At 48.6% G+C, this 15,443-nt stretch overlaps 1 protein-coding gene across 20 annotated transcripts in view; it reads left to right on the top strand.

Moving 5' to 3' along the window:
* Window positions 1–1,165: 1,165 nt before the first annotated feature.
* Window positions 1,166–15,443, top strand: part of NRXN2 (neurexin 2) — a 336,186-nt gene continuing 321,908 nt past the window's right edge. For 19 of the 20 annotated variants that reach the window (XM_039366158.1, XM_039366176.1, XM_039366159.1 and 16 more), the window contains exon 1: window positions 1,166–1,532. The gene's annotated coding sequence lies outside the window, so the exon portion shown is untranslated. Of the gene's footprint in view, window positions 1,533–8,807; window positions 8,880–15,443 lie in introns of those variants that run through there. The other variant, XM_039366154.1, reaches the window with a different exon arrangement.

Genomic DNA, 15,443 nt, shown 5'->3' with positions numbered 1-15,443 from the left:
AGCGAATCCAGCTTCCCCCTTGACTTTGCTTGTCAGAAGGGTCGCAAAAGGGGATCACGTGACCCCGGATTGCTACGACCATCATAAATACGAGTCAATTGCCAAGCGTCTGAATTTTGATCACGTGACCCTGGGGATGCTGCAAGGGTCGTAAGTGTGAGAAATGGTCATAAGTCGCAGCCTCTCCCGTGGTCACGGGATCAAAATTCAGGCACTGGGCAAACTGCTTCATATTTATGACGGTCGCAGGATCCCTCTTTTGAGACCTCCTGATTAAGGAAAATCAAGGGGGAAGCCAGATTCATGCCCCAAACCCTGCGACTAACTTACCGACCGCAACGATTCGCTTAACAACGGTGGCAAGAAACGTCGTACAATGGGGCAAAACTCCCTTAACTGGACAGCCATTTGTCCGAAATGGTGTAGGGTTTCCTGCCTGAGCAGGGGGTTGGACTTGATGACCTCCAAGGTCCCTTCCAGCTTTATTATTATTATTATTATTATTATTATTATTATTATTAATCATCGCACAGTCAGCCAGATGTTCAGACTGGATTTGGCATTTTGTCTACCTATCGAGTCCTTACCCAGGACCTGGGATAGGCAGATGTGGATGTTTGATGGTATTACAGGTATCGTCGCAGGATGGAAGCAGTTCCTAATAAGGCTGCCTTTTGCAATTGACTAATAGCAAATTTGTCAATGCCAATGGTGTTCAAGTGGTGCTCCAGTTGTTTTGGGATGGCACCCAAGGCGCCTATGACTATTGGTACTACCCTTGCTTGCTTTTGCCACAGTCTTTCTATTTCTATTTGTAGGTCTTATTTATTATTATTGATTATTATTATTGATTATTATTATAGATTATTATTATTGATTATTATTATTATTATTATTAACTAACGTTTCACTTGGCCACATCACTGTGGGGCTCCATCGCGGTCGTAAGTGCAGGACCACCTGTAGTTCTGCGGGGCGGGGGGCGCGCAGGAAGGCGCAACGGCGTCCCTCTCCGAATGCCCCCCCCCCGCCCGACCCCCGAGCCGCGCTGCTCCTCCGGGGCGGGGGAAGGGGCGGAGCCGGAGGGGCGGGGGCAGCAGGTGGGGGAGAGACGGCAGGGGGTGCGCGCCTCCGGTGCGCGCGCCCGGGGCTGTGTTGTAAACGGCGGCGACGGCGAAGGGAGCCGGAGTCCGGCGCGGGGGAGGGAATCCCGCCGCCCGGCCGAAGCCTCCGGCGCCCGCTGGGGACAGCCGGGCCGAGGAGCGAGAGGAGGGGCGAGCCGGGGCGGGGCGGCGCTTTGGCGGCGGCGGCAGAGCCAGAGGAGGAGTCCGCTGCCGCCCCGGTTTGCAGCGGGAGCCGCGACCGTCTCCTCCTCCGAGCAGCCCGGGCGACAACCAGCAGCAGCAGCAGCAGCAGGAGGGCGACCACCGAGAGGGGCGCGACGGCCGCCCCCCGCCCCAAATCCCCGCGCCGTCTCCGGAGCATCCTCGGCCGGCGCAGCTCCGACCCGCCGCCCGTCTGGCTCCGCGCAGGTACCAGCGGCGGCTGCGCCCTTGCGCGCCGAGCGGTGGCGGGGTGGGTGGGGTTCCGCTGCGTCCCCGGGCATCTCGGGTGGGGGGGGGAGCTCGGGCAGAGCCCCCGGGGAGGCCGGCAGGGCCAAGCCGGGGAGGGGGGGAGGGCGGCGGGCGCTGCGGTCCCCTCTGGAGGCGGGAGGGAGGAAAGGAGGGTGTGGGGGGGTCTCGACTTGCGCGCCCCCTCCTCGGCAAGGCGGATGGGGGCCAAGCGGCGTCGGGGTGCGCTAACGAGGGGGGGGGCTTCGGAGGGGCCGAGGAGGAGGGGGGTAATTTGGGGAGGGGGGCTGCGGGGCCCCCGACTTGCCCGCTTCCTTCTCCATCCTTCCTCTCTCTCTCCCCCCCCCATTTCCACGCGCGCCCCCATGGAGAGAGCAGCTCACCTTGGCCAGGAAGGTGTGAGCGGCGCCCGTTTGGATCCCAGCATCCCAGCATCCTTGCGACGCCTGGATCGCTCGGTCGTGTTTTTCTTGGCGACCCTCCCGCGCCTCCCCTTCCCCCCAAACGCCCCCCCCCCCAGGCTCGCTTTTCGCCTCTGCCTGGTCGCCCGGGCTGGAGGCGTTGCGAGGCTTTTCGGAAACGAGAGAGGAATAAAATAAAATGCCAAGAATCCCCATTTTCTGCAGCCGCCTCCGAAACTCCCCATCCAGAGATCGGGGGGTGGGGGGGGGCGGCTGAAAACCGAGCCTGTTCTTCGAGAGTAGCGCCGCAAGCCAGCTTTCCCTTATTTGCTGCTGCCCAGCTACGATTCCCAGCTTGACAGATCGGGGTTTGTTAGGAAGTACGAATATGGGTGGGTGGGTGGGTGGATGGCTGGGGGGGGGATTTTGAAGCCTCCACTCCTTTCCCCTTTTAAAGCCAGAATGATGCCATGCCTCCGTGCATTTACCCCCCCCCCTTTTTTTTTTTTTAAAAAAAATAGCAAATTGTGTAGCGGAAAAGCAGGGATTTTCCCTCTCCGGATGCCCGTGTTTACAGGAGAGCAAGCCTCGAGGCTCGGATTTTTTTTTTTTTAAACTGGACACTCCGTTGTATGTGGGGAAGGGTCTCGGCGCCCCCTCCCCCATTGCCTTAAGGATAGTTAAGGTCTCTGCTGTCTGGAACTGGCGTTTTTTTGGGGGGGGGTTTTGCCGTTTTTCCACCCTCTTCCTTTTTTTGCTTGGCAGCCTATGTCCCCGTGGTTTGGGGAGGTGGGAGGAGGCGAATGGGTGTGGGGTTTAAATTTGGGAAGAGGGGGTGTTTTCAAGGAAAAGCCCCCCCCCCTCCATCCTGAGCCTAACAGCAGATCTCTGCAAAGAGCCAGGGCTGAGAGGGTCTTCCTGCGGCATGAAGTCATAGCCCATCTTTAAAAAGAGGGATTGTGTGTGTGTGTGTGGGGGGGGGGTATTTGCAAAAAAAAAAAAAAAAGGCAAGAATTGGGGGGGGGGGAACCAGGGTGGCAATCTTGTGCTGTGTCCCAGGAAGAAAGGCTGGTCGGATAGTAGTTCTCCTGCCTGGCGTGTTTGCAGGCATTTATATTATTAATTTGGGGAAGGTGGGGGGAGATTACTCCAGCCTGACGTTTGATTCTTCCCTTGCGGTCCCCCCCATTGCATTGATGGCCCTATAATATCGGTATTTAATATATTTTTCTTCTTTAACAAAAGCCCCCAACGAAGGCATGGCTGTTTCTACTCATGTATAATATTTGTAAATAAAAACCAAGCAGTGTCTTGCCGTTGATCACAAGGGCTCTTTCCTTGTTTTAGTATTCTTCTTCCTGTTAACTACTCTGTTACTAATATAAGGTATAACAGACAGGTCAATAATTTGCAAATGGGTTTAGTAGTTCAAAGAGGGCCTGTTTTGCAAGAGGTGGGGACTAATGTTATAACGATGTATTAATCAGTATTCAACTAGAGGAGATAATAAGTGTATATGTGGGGTGGTGGTGTTCGATGCACCTTTTTAAACGTTTTGATTGTTTTTGTGCTTTTTGTCCTTTTTTTTTTGGTCTTCTTTCAGATTTTGCTTTCGTATTTTGCATTTTAACCTTGTCTTCTTGAACAATATATATGTAGGGCCTTTTTCCTGCAAGGAGAGAAAGAGAAACAGCCCAGGAATAAAGACAGGAAATTATAAAAATCCTCATTTGTTGCTCTCCCTGCTTGCAAATAAAACCTCTGGATGACTCTTTCTCTCTGGGAAAAAAAAAAAAAAACCAACCCAAAAAACCCCCAAAACATAACAACAAACCGCTATCTCTCCGAAGGGGAAAAGCCGTCCGATTCATTTGTGCTAATTAATTTTAAGCAAGCAGAAGGGATCTCGGTTGGCCTAGGAAAAGAACTCCGGGTTGCAACAGCCCAAGGAAGCAAGCAGAAGAAGGAAAAAGAAGGGAGTGTGACAAACATATTAAGGAAGGGAGGGAGGGAGAGGGAAAGGATGGAGAGAGAAGGGGGAAAGGAGGAAGGAGAGAAGGAAGGGAAGGTAAACAGAGGCTTTCCTTTCAGCACATTTACTGCCGCTGTAGTGTTTCAGTTCCAGGGAAGCTGGACTTCCAGACTGGGCTTTTGGCTGGTGGATTAAGTGTCTCCAGATCCCAATTTCCAGGGATGGGTTTGTGCCTCCACTCCCAAGGTTGAAGCCTTGCTTTGCTTCGGCCATGGGGGCTGCTGCCTCTGATTGCAGTGAGAACAGGGCGAGGGGGGTGGTGGTGTCAGGCCAGAGGAGGCTTCTCCATGTTCAGGTCATGCTTTTAAACATTGTTTATGCGTTAAAGAATTGCATCTCGCCTCTCTCCCGGGAGGGCAAGGTGGCAGGCACCGTTCGGCTGCCTCCCATTTGATCCTGCAAACATCAGCCCTGCCAGATAAGGCAAGAGGGATTGGTCCAGAGTCATCCAAGGGCTGTGTTTCAAGCTATTCCCAGCCCTCCAGAGCCCTGGCTGTGAGCCTCAACGTGTTTAAACCAGCTCAAGGAAGAATCGAACGGCTGCATTCACACAATACCTTGCGTTGGGTTGCGTTTAAATCTGGAATTTCCCCTCCCCCTGGTGTAACAAGTTGTGTGAATGCCTGTGGTTATGAGTTAGTTTTAGGGTTCAGGGTTTTGTGCAAACCCAGAAAATGGCATAATTCGGGATTCAAGGTAAACAGGTTGTGAGAACACAGCCGGTCCGTTTGCAGGGCTAGGGGTAGGTCACTATCCTGGTGTAAGGACAGAACTGCAACAGGAATTTGGTTCACATTGCTAATTGTACCTCTTCTCATTTGCAGGGGGTATTTAGAATCAGGATGGGGTAGTAATCTGGTTATTGAGATAGATCTGGGAAAAGGAAGGAAGGAAGGAAGGAAGGAAGGAAGGAAGGAAGGAAGGAAGGAAGGATGGAAGGAAGGAAGGAAGGAAGGAAGGAATTATTTACACAGCCCTGTAAGGAGGCTAGGCCGAAAGAAAGACGTACCAAGGTGTGTGGGGTCTACACCCCGTCACAGAGGGGAGGAACCAGTGGCCTTCTGGGGACAGCTGGACTCCAGTTCCCATTGCTCCAGGCAACCAGGCAAGGAATGCTGGGACTTGTAGTTCAGCCAGTATTGGTATACGTCAGGACAGGGGTAGGGAACCTTGGCTCTTTTAGGACTTGTGGACTTCAATACCCAGAATTCCTGAACCAGCCATGCTGACTCAGGAATTCTGGGAGTTGAAGTCCACAAGTCCTAAAAGAGCCAAGGTTCCCTAACCCCTGGTATAGGATCACGGATGGACTGTTTGCAGGTTCCATCCTCTGCTGATAAGTTTGCTGTCATTCTGCCCTATAGAGAATGATCGATAGGATGCCCATTTCACAGAAGAGGAAAACTAAGGCAGAGAGGCAGTGAGAGTTGGGGATAGTTTTACAGTAGTGTTTCTCAATCTTGGCTACTTTTAAGATCTGTGGACTTCGACTCCCAGAACGGCAATTCTGATCGCAGTTGTGATTGTAAGTCGAGGACTACCTGGACTCAGCGACTGTGCCATTCTTGGGGGGGGGGGGCTCAGCGGCCCCACCAAAATCAGAAAGGCACAGTGGTTATCCATCGCAACCACTTCAAGTTGTGTGGATTTCAATTCCCAGAATTCCCCAGCCAGCCTCTACAGCAGGGTCTCCAAACTTGAAACAACTTTAAGACTTTTGGATTTCAGCTCCCAGAATTCCACAGACAGCTGTCTGGGGAATTCTGGGCGTTGAAGTCCACAACTTTTAAAGTTGTCAGGTTTGTAGTCCCTGTGATCAGCTCTGATCTTTGGGGCAGGATACTCAAGAATACTTGTTCCTCTTGTCTGGCTGTCCTCTAGGGAGGACTTACTCAGCGGGAGCGGGAGAGGGAAAACCTCCCTGGAAGCTCTGCTGAAGCCTAGTTAAAAGTGACAAATGTCCCAAATTATTTTTTTACACTTAGTCAGTTACTACAGATTTTAATTTCGCCAGGCCCAAACAGCAGCCCTGTTGGGGCCTTCTCATTATGCCCTTTAATTGGAGAACAATTTTGTTCAGAACAAAATAACCGTCAGCCTCAGAAGTCCTATAATGGGAGACAAGGAGGCTGTGCAGCTAGGCTGGCCGTGTCAACTTGGAGCTTCTCAGAAGCTGCTTGGATTATAGGCTCCATTCTCCCCAGCAGGGACTGCCAAGAATGTTGGAACCTGGAGTCAAAAGATTTGCAGGCGGGTGCAGGAATGAGCCAGGAGGCAGAAGTGTAACATTTCTCAGCTTTGGCAACTTTTAAGATGGGTGGACTTCAACTCCCAGAATTCCCAGCCAGCTTGCTTTTAAGATGAGTAGCTGGCAGGCTGGGGAATTATGGGGATTGAAGTCCACCCATCCTGAAGCAGGCAGGCTGGGGGATTCTGGAAGTTGAAGACCACCCATCTTGAAGCACGCAGGCTGGGGGATTCTGGGAGTTGAAGTCCACTCATCTTAAAGCAGGCAGGCTGGGGAATTCTGGGGATTGAATTCCACCCATCTTGAAGCACACAGGCTGGGGGATTCTGGGAGTTGAAGTCCACCCATCTTAAAGCATGCTGGCTGGGGAATTCTGGGGATTGAATTCCACCCATCTTGAAGCATGCAGGCTGGGGGATTCTGGGAGTTGAAGTCCACCCCTCTTAAAGCATGCAGGCTGGGGGATTCTGGGAATTGAAGTCCACCCCTCTTAAAGCACGCAGGCTGGGGGATTCTGGGAGTTGTGGAACAACTCTTAAACTTATGAAGGTTAAGAAACACTGCAGTAGAGACTGAGCATTTGACTAGCAGGCCACTGAAAATGGTGCTAAGAGAAAAAGGAAGGTAATTAGCGCACTTTGAAAGGGGAGATTAATTAATTAATGATAATTAACACCAAGGAACTTGCTATGTAGAAGGGAGAACATCAGAGGCAACATTTTGAGTGGATTCACATGAAATGCACAATGAGCTTGCAGGGGTTTTGCTGTTCAGCCTGCAGCCCTCTCTGCACGCCTTGTGTGAACCAGGCCAGTGCTGGATATAAGAATAGTAATCCTGTGATTACTGACTAACCTGGGTTTTTGGTTCCTGCGCGGGGTTGGATTTTGTTTGGATTGCAGTCCTTTAAAATTGATAGGAGCAACTTGGATGCAGGCAGTCCTCAATTTACGATAGCTCATTTAGGGACCATTTGAAGTTACGGCACTGAAAAAAGTGACTTATGACCATTTTTCACATTTATGACTGTTGCAGTCTCCCCAGGGTCACGTGATCTAAATTTGGACCCTTGGCAACTGACTCATATTTATGACGGCTGCCGTGTCCCGGGGTCACGTGATCCCCTTTTGCGACCTTCTGACGAGTAAGCTGGATTTGCTTAACAGCTGTGTTACTAACTCAACAACTACAGTGATTCATTTAATACATGTGGCAAAAAAAGTTGTAAAATGGGGCAAAACTCACTTAACAACGGTCTCGCGTAGCAACAGAATTTTGGGTCTCAGTTGTAGTCGTAAGTCGAGGACTACCTCTATTTATGATGGTTGCCGTGACCTGAAGTCACAAAAGCTCTGTGACCTTCCCAACTGGCTCCCAACGAGCAAAGTCAGTGGGGGAAGCCAGATTCAATTAATGACCATGTTGATTCACTTAACAACTGTGGCAAGAAATGTCGTAAAATAGGGCAAAACTCAGTTCACGATTGTCTCACTTAGCGACAGAAAATCTGGGCTCAGTTTTGGGGTCGTAGGTCAAGCTCTACCTATAAAGGCAGTCCTCGACTTACAACAGTTCATTTAGCGACCGTTCAAAGTTACCACGGCACTGAAAACGGTGACTTCTTATTACCATTTTTCACACTCAGCAATCTTTGTTGCCTCCCCCCTGGATCACGTGATCAAACTTCAGAGGCTTGCCAACTAATTCATACTTACAACCGTCGCTGTTTCCCAAGGTCACGCGATCCCCCTTTTGCGACCTTCGGCCAAGCCAAGTCAATGGGGAAGCCGGATTCACTTAACAACCAGGTTACCCACTTATCCACGGCAACGATTCATTTAACAACCGTGGCAATCAAATGGGGCAAAACTCTTTTAACAAATGTCTCACTTAGCAACAGGAAAATGGGTTAGGAGGTGAAATCCTCTCATCTTCACGTTGCCCGGATTTAGAAACCCTGACTTAAGACTGTAGACTCGTGAAGTTGGGATGTTGTGTCTGCAAGGTCATCTAGCCCAACCCCCTGCTTGGTGCAGTTCCAGAAGGAGCCCCAGTTCCACCTGCAGGTAGGTTAATGACATGGGGAACCAGGATGCTAAAGGAGTTTCTTTTTCTTCGCTTTCTTCCCTTTTTTTGATGTGTGTGTAATAGCGTGCACAGACTTGTACTTTCTCCTGTATAATTTACAAAGCATTCATCTGAACCAGTTTTGCTGGAGGATGTGTTATCATCTTAGGTTTTATAAAAAGTCCCAAAGCCTCTTAGGGATCCCACTGTGTTTTCTTATCTTCCCCTTTAAATATGCACGCTACAATTTGATGCTAATTCACTCCAGATGGTGTGTGTGTGTGTGTGTGTGTGTTTGTGTGTCTAACATGCTTGCTGGTTGATGTGCTTATTTATTTATCTGTTTCTATCTGGATTGTTTGCTTTCCTTTTTGGAAACTCTTCTCCCCCCCCCCTCTTTATTCCTATTCTCTCCCCCCCCACCGCCCCCACTTTGTTAATTTAAAATATTTTTTCAAGAATGGCTGCCTTTTGTAGCCCATTAGAACATGTAAACAATGCTAAAAAGGGCAACAATCTTCCAGAAGTGTAACTTCCTGGGTTCACAGTTCTGCCTGACAGTAAGTATTGGCCCAGATTAAATTGTACATAAATAATTTCTGGTCTTGCAGCGGGAAAAATACCCAACATAAACCTTGGGTTGACTAGGATTGATTCCCCCCCACTCCTTGGCCCTTTGAAATGTGATAATGTGATTTGCAGTAGTGAGTATTTTTGTTGCTGTTGTTACTTGATGTTGGGGGGGTGGTGTCTTTTTTTTTTATTAATGGATCCGATTGCAATCTTGCAAACTGGTTTTTAAAACCAATCTTATCAGGAAGGAGATACTGTATGCTAGTAGGGAGCCAGGCTGCCAGTTCTCCTGCCTCCCACCAAGATGAAATGAATATTTCTGGCTCTATCAAGTTGAAAAGGCCTCCCTGAAAATCTAAGAATATGGATTTGGCTTCTCAAATCTAAGAATTCAGCACTTTATCTGGGAATTTTAATGCGAAGGAAACTTTTGAGCTTCTTATGGACGAGAAAGCTTGTTCCTAAATCCAATAGTTATTTTCTTCTTGGTCATTAAAAGGATTCCCATTTTCCACCTAGGACAACTGAGGCCGTCTGATAGATTTCACCTTTGCTAGCCTAAGCCTGTATGTGCGGGAAGTCCTCGACTTACAGACACAGTTCAACCAGAATGTCGGTTGCTAAGCAAGGCGCTTGTTAAGCGCGCCACGTCTGATTTTGTTACGGTGGTTAAGTGAATCGCTGAGGTTGTTAAGCGAATCAGTGGTTGTTAAGTGAATCCCATTGGTTTTGCGCGTTGGAAGCCAGCGGGGAAAGTTGCAGATGGAGATCACATGATTCTGGACATGGCACCCATTCTAAATACATGTCAGTGGTCAAGTGCCTGAATTTTGCTCATGGAATCAAGGGGATGCTGTAATGGTCATAAGAGTGAGGACTGCTCATCAATTGCTTTTTTCAATGCAGTTGTGATTTTGAACGGTCGCTGAACGAATGCTTGCAACTTTAGGACTGCTTGTGAGCTGGATGCAAGTTAGGAAATGTTGGAGAAGGGACTAAATGCTGTTACTTTATGCCCACTTAGCTGGTTCAGTTCAGAACCCTACAAACATCCACAAAAGGGAGTCCGGTGTGACAGGTTGTATGAACCCAGTGCATTGTGGGTCGCCCTCCGCTCGCCACCATTTGTTTATTGACCGTTTGAAGTTATAACGGCAGTGAAAAAAGTTACAACTGTTTTTCACACTTAATGACCTTGCTTTTGAGCACATCATCCCCAGGGTCATGGGATCAAAATTTGGACGCTTATCAACTGGCTCATGTTTATGACGGTTGCATTGTCGCTGGGGGGGGGGTCACACAACCCCCTTTTGCAACCTTCTGACGAGCCAAGTCAATGGGGAAGCCGGATTCATTTTACAACCGCGATGGCAACTTAACAACTGCAGGGATTCACTTAGCACAGTGGTTCTCAACCTGTTTAATGCCGCGACCCCCAACCGGTCGTAAGTCGAGGACTACTCAACCGGTCGTAAGTCGAGGACTACTCAACTGGTGCAGCAGCACTGTTTGCAGAATGGGACTTTTGGCGGGCTCAGCAGGGCAGAGACAGCCTGGACAATTCCTATTGGCTTTGGAAAGCCAATAGAATTAGACTCTATCCAAGAAAGTCTATTCTATTGGCTTTCAAAAGCCAACAGAATAAAAGGGAGCAGCAAAGCTAAGGAAAAGGGGGGGAAAAATGGCGGACTGCGTTGTTTGGCGACCCCCATGAAATGGTCGTTCGACCCCAAATGGGGTCCCGACCCACAGGTTGAGAACCACTGACTTAGCAACTGTGGCAAAAAAGGTCGTAAAATGGGGCAAAAATCTCACCTTGTCCTCCATTTGGCTCCTAACCTGTACCTGCAGATAGGATTGTGTCTCAGGCAAAACCCTGGGAGGGGAGGGCTTTTCCTGATGGGGTGGGGAAAAAAAGCTCCCCACAATTGGCCATCTGCAAGCAATATATTATTAACCTGTGGGTTCCTTTTGCAACCAGGTGGAGGATGTTGTGGGAATCCAGCAACCGTGGAGAGCAGGCAAAGGGATTGGAATAAGCTTCCCTCCCAGGAGACGGGCTGGATTTATATCCAGCGTAACGATCCCTGGAGCTCTTCCAGCTCCGTGAGTGTTTCTGCCTGTTGGGATGAGCTGCTGAGTTGCTTTGCTGTGTCAGGAAATGGAGGCTAAGGATTCAGAGCATTGCTGTCCTCCAAGCCAATATCGGGATATTGACCGCCTCCCAGAACGGTCAAGCTCGGGCAGCTGGGAAGTCCGCAAATGCGGCAGGAGAGGAGGGGTCAGGGGTCACGCCTGTTCCACGGAAAGGACATTAGCTTTCATTTCAGCTTTATGCTGAGCGTGTTTGCCAATCGTGGCCCCTTTGGGGGGGGGATGGACTTCAACTCCCAGAATTCCCCAACCCTGCTTGGCTTGACTTGCAACCACAGCTTTGCTGGCTGGGGAATTCTGGGAGTGGAAGTCCACCCCCCCTTAAAAGGGCCAAGGTTGAGAAACAGTGAGCTTATGTAGTATTAGTTCCCTTCTCTGTGGTTTTTTTCCCTTTTTCTTTTAAACAACTGACCTGTATTTGTTTATGGTTTGATTTGATTCAGAAAATGACTCCGGGTAGCAAAGCAATTAAAGCAGCGGTTCTCCACCTGTGGGTCGGGACCCCGTTTGGGGTCGAACGACCATTTCACGGGGGTCGCCAAACAATGCAGTCCGCCATTTTTTTCCCTCTTTTCCTTAGCTGTGCTCCTCCCTTTTATTCTATTGGCTCTCTTGAATAGAGTCTAGCCTCTTTCCAGCCTCTTTCCCATACCCACTTGTCAACCCAGGACAAAATGGACAGACATAGAACATAGAATTATGGGGCCGGGAGGGACCTCAGAGGTCTTCTAGACCAACCCCTGCTCAAGGCAGGCGATCTTATACCATACTAATCTAGTCTATTTTTGAAAACTTACAGTGATGAAGTACCCTCAGCTCTGGGAGGCAAGCTGTTCCATTGATGAACTGTTGAATCAATTAATGTAATGTTTTTTTAATTTAAAAAACCCTCCTTTTTAAAAAAAAAAATCGTGGCCAAGAAAACACGTAGACAAACAGGAGCTGACCTCCACTCGGAAGAGGGTTTGTTTGTCTTTTTAAATCTTACTGGCAGGTGTCCCTTGGGGATGAATTGGACTAGAACTGCACTGGGATACCCAGCTGGGCCACAGCTGGATATAAACCTGTGGAAAGGCTGCCTAATGGGCAGGAAGCATTGGGGAAAAACCAAAGAGCGCTGATGATTTTGTGCAATTATTCAGCATGATTTTGTGCAGTCGTTCAGCATGAGTGGCACCAGATATATGGCATCTGACTCTCCTGCTTGGCATATCTGCAGTGTGGGTTGTGTGCGTATGTGTGCGAGGGACTCCCTGTATTTGGATCCCACTGTTTCCCAGGGCGGCCAAGGCTGGCTTCCTATAGACCCCTAAACATGAGTCCACACGCCCCAGTCTGGCCTGGCACATAAACATGGAGACCGTCATAAATTGTGAATCAGCGATCAAAAATCTGAAAGTAGATCACGTGACCCTGGGAAGGCTGCAACGGTCATAAGGGTGGAAAACGGTCATGAGTCACTTATTTCAGTGCTGTTAGAATGGCCACTAAGCAAACTGTTGTAAGTTGAGGACTACCTGTATTGCTATCTAATGGAGATTCTCACCTCCAGGTCCTGTTTGCCCCACAGGTGTTTTTTCAGAGGCAACTGGACTTTCTTTGTTTTTCTTTGAAGAGGTTTCGCTTCTCCTCCAAGAGGCTTCTTCAGCTCTGATGTATAAATATATAAATCCTTCCACTTCCCACTATCCAGTCAGAGCTGAAGAAGCGTCTTGGAGGAGAAGCGAAACATCTTCAAGGAAAACAGAGGGTTAGAATCAAGATCACGTGAAGTGTTAATACCACTTTACAATGCCTTGGTAAGGCACACTTGGAATACTGCATCCAGTTTTGGTCACCACGATGTAAAAAAGATGCTGAGACTCTAGAAAGAGTGCAGAGAAGAGCAACAAAGATGATCAGGGGACTGGAGGCTAAAGCATATGAGGAACGGTTGCAGGAATTGGGTATGTCTAGTTTAATGGAGAGAAGGACGAGGGGGGACATGATAGCAGCCTTCCAGTATCTCAGGGGCTGCCCCAAAGAAGAGGGAGTCAAGCTATTCTCCAAAGCACCTGAAGGCAGGACAAGAAGCAACGGATGGAAACTAATCAAGGAGAGAAGCAACCTAGAACTAAGGAGAAACTTCCTGACAGTGAGAACAATTAACCAATGGAACAATCTGCCTCCAGAAGTAGTGAACGCTCCAACACTGGAGGTTTTTAAGAAGAGACTGGACGGCCATTTGTCTGAAATGGTAATAGGGCAGTGGTGGCGAACCTATGGCACGGGTGCCAGAGGCGGCACTCAGAGCCCTCTCTGTGGGCACGCGCGCCGTCGCCCCAGTCCTAGGCCTTCAGTTGGGTTTTATACGCTTTAGGTCTCCGCCGCCATGTGCAAAAAAAAAAGGTTCAATCAATCAGTCAATTTCAACTTCTCGCGGGGAAAAAAAAGATCTTGCAAAGTTGGAATTGATTGATTGAACTTTTTAGTCCCACCCAGTCTGCCTTTAACACTGCAGCCATGCTCACCCAATGGGCCATGCCCACCCAATTGGCCACGCCCACCAAATGTGCCATACCCACCCGGCACTCGACGATGCATAAGTGGGTTTTGGGTTGCAGTTTGGGCGCTCGGTTCTAAAAGGTTCGCCATTACTGTAATAGGGTTTCCTGCCTGAGTTGGGGGTTGGACTAGATGACCTCCAAGGTCCCTTCCAACTTTTTATTATTATTATTATTATTATTATTATTATTATTATTATTATTTATTATTATTGATCATCGCACAGTCAGCCAGATGTTCAGACTGGATTTGGCATTTTGTCTACCTATCGAGTCCTTACCCAGGACCTGGGATAGGCAGATGTGGATGTTTGGTGGTATTACAGGTATCGTCACAGGATGGAAGCAGTTCCTAGTAAGGCCGCCTTTTGCAATTGACTAATAGCGAATTTGTCAATGCCGATGGTGTTCAAGTGGTGCTCCAGTTGTTTTGGAATTGCACCCAAGGAGCCTATGACTATTGGTACTACCCTTGCTTGCTTTTGCCACAGTCTTTCTATTTCTATTTGTAAGTCTTCTTCTTCTTCTTCTTCTTCTTCTTCTTCTTCTTCTTCTTCTTCTTCTTCTTCTTCTTCTTCTTCTTCTTCTTCTTCTTCTTCTTCTTCTTCTTCTTCTTCTTCTTCTTCTTCTTCTTCTTCTTCTTCTTCATCATTATTATTAACCAGGAAGTCCAGTTGCCTCCTGAAAAAACACCTTTGGGACATACCTGTAAAATGTTCTTAGTCGTTTCCTCCCTTTGGTGTCTGGTGTGCAATTAATGCACCCAGTGTTGTCCATTAGCCTCTCATAGAGAAATCCGGCATCACTGCCGGGATTTTTGCAGCATGAAGGGAGGGGTTCCCCCCGCCCCCCTCCCAGAAAATGGTGATCTAGCTGAAGTGCAAGGCACCTTCCGCTGTTGGCTGTCAGCAGAGCCGAAAGCTCTGAAGCGTTTTATTAAAACTGTCTTCCCCCTCCTTATTATCTCTCCCCTTTGTGCTTCTGTTGGCGGGTAATAACTAGCAATATTTTATTTATCCCCGATCCCATCAGGACAGGCTCAGATGTAATCAGAACAGACTCTAGTTTGAATTATTAAGAGACCGTGCAAGGGGTGTGGGGGGAGGGGGGGCAGGAGAGATTGTTATCAGTGGCACATTTGCCTTGGTTGGTGTGAAAAAGACAAAATCTTTGGCTTTGCAGCTGCAAAAGAGGAAGGAGGGAAAGTTGCTTTGAAGATTTGTCAGGGGCCGCTGTTTCTTTAAGGATTTTGGAGCAGGGAGTAGTTCAACCGGTACATCTCCTCCTTGCTGTGATGCAAAAGGACGTGGCTGGTTGACATCTGGGGGTCTCGACTGGGAGCAGTTTGAAAAAAACAAATCCATCCGTGATTGTGTGATGGACGTGTTTACCTGCCAAGCCCACCCTGTTTTGTAACCACCGCCACAGCTGAGATGGGCCGTAGGGTGATTTAATAACGCAATAAAAATCACTAAAAATGTGGGTTCAGAAGGGTGTGGCCTTGCGGTACAGGCCCTCATTTTGACTTTTTGACTTGCTATTATTGTTTTTTTATTTATCAAAATGCCTGGACACGCTCTGAATCGGCCAGAGGGGTCCAGTTGGGAAACTGCTCACATTCGCTCAGCCCAAAATTGGAGGGGCTTTCAGTGCGATGAAAAGGAGAGATAAAAAGATTAGGAGCCAGGTCTAAATAAGTAAGGTTGGTTGAAGCTCTCCGTTTACTCATTGCAAAGGTTTGCTAGTTTTTGGACCGAAGGAAACACACCAAGAACATAATAATAATAATAATAATAATAGTAGTAGTAGTAGTAGTAGTAGTAGTAGTAGTAGTAGTAGTAGTAGTAGTAGTAA

Source organism: Crotalus tigris, unplaced genomic scaffold, assembly GCF_016545835.1.
Source record: "Crotalus tigris isolate CLP2741 ecotype Arizona unplaced genomic scaffold, ASM1654583v1 scf7180000020245.1906669, whole genome shotgun sequence".
In the NCBI taxonomy this organism is placed as follows: Eukaryota; Metazoa; Chordata; class Lepidosauria; order Squamata; family Viperidae; genus Crotalus; species Crotalus tigris.
Note: the sequence above shows the minus strand (reverse complement) of the source record. Positions and strands in the feature narration are given on the sequence as shown.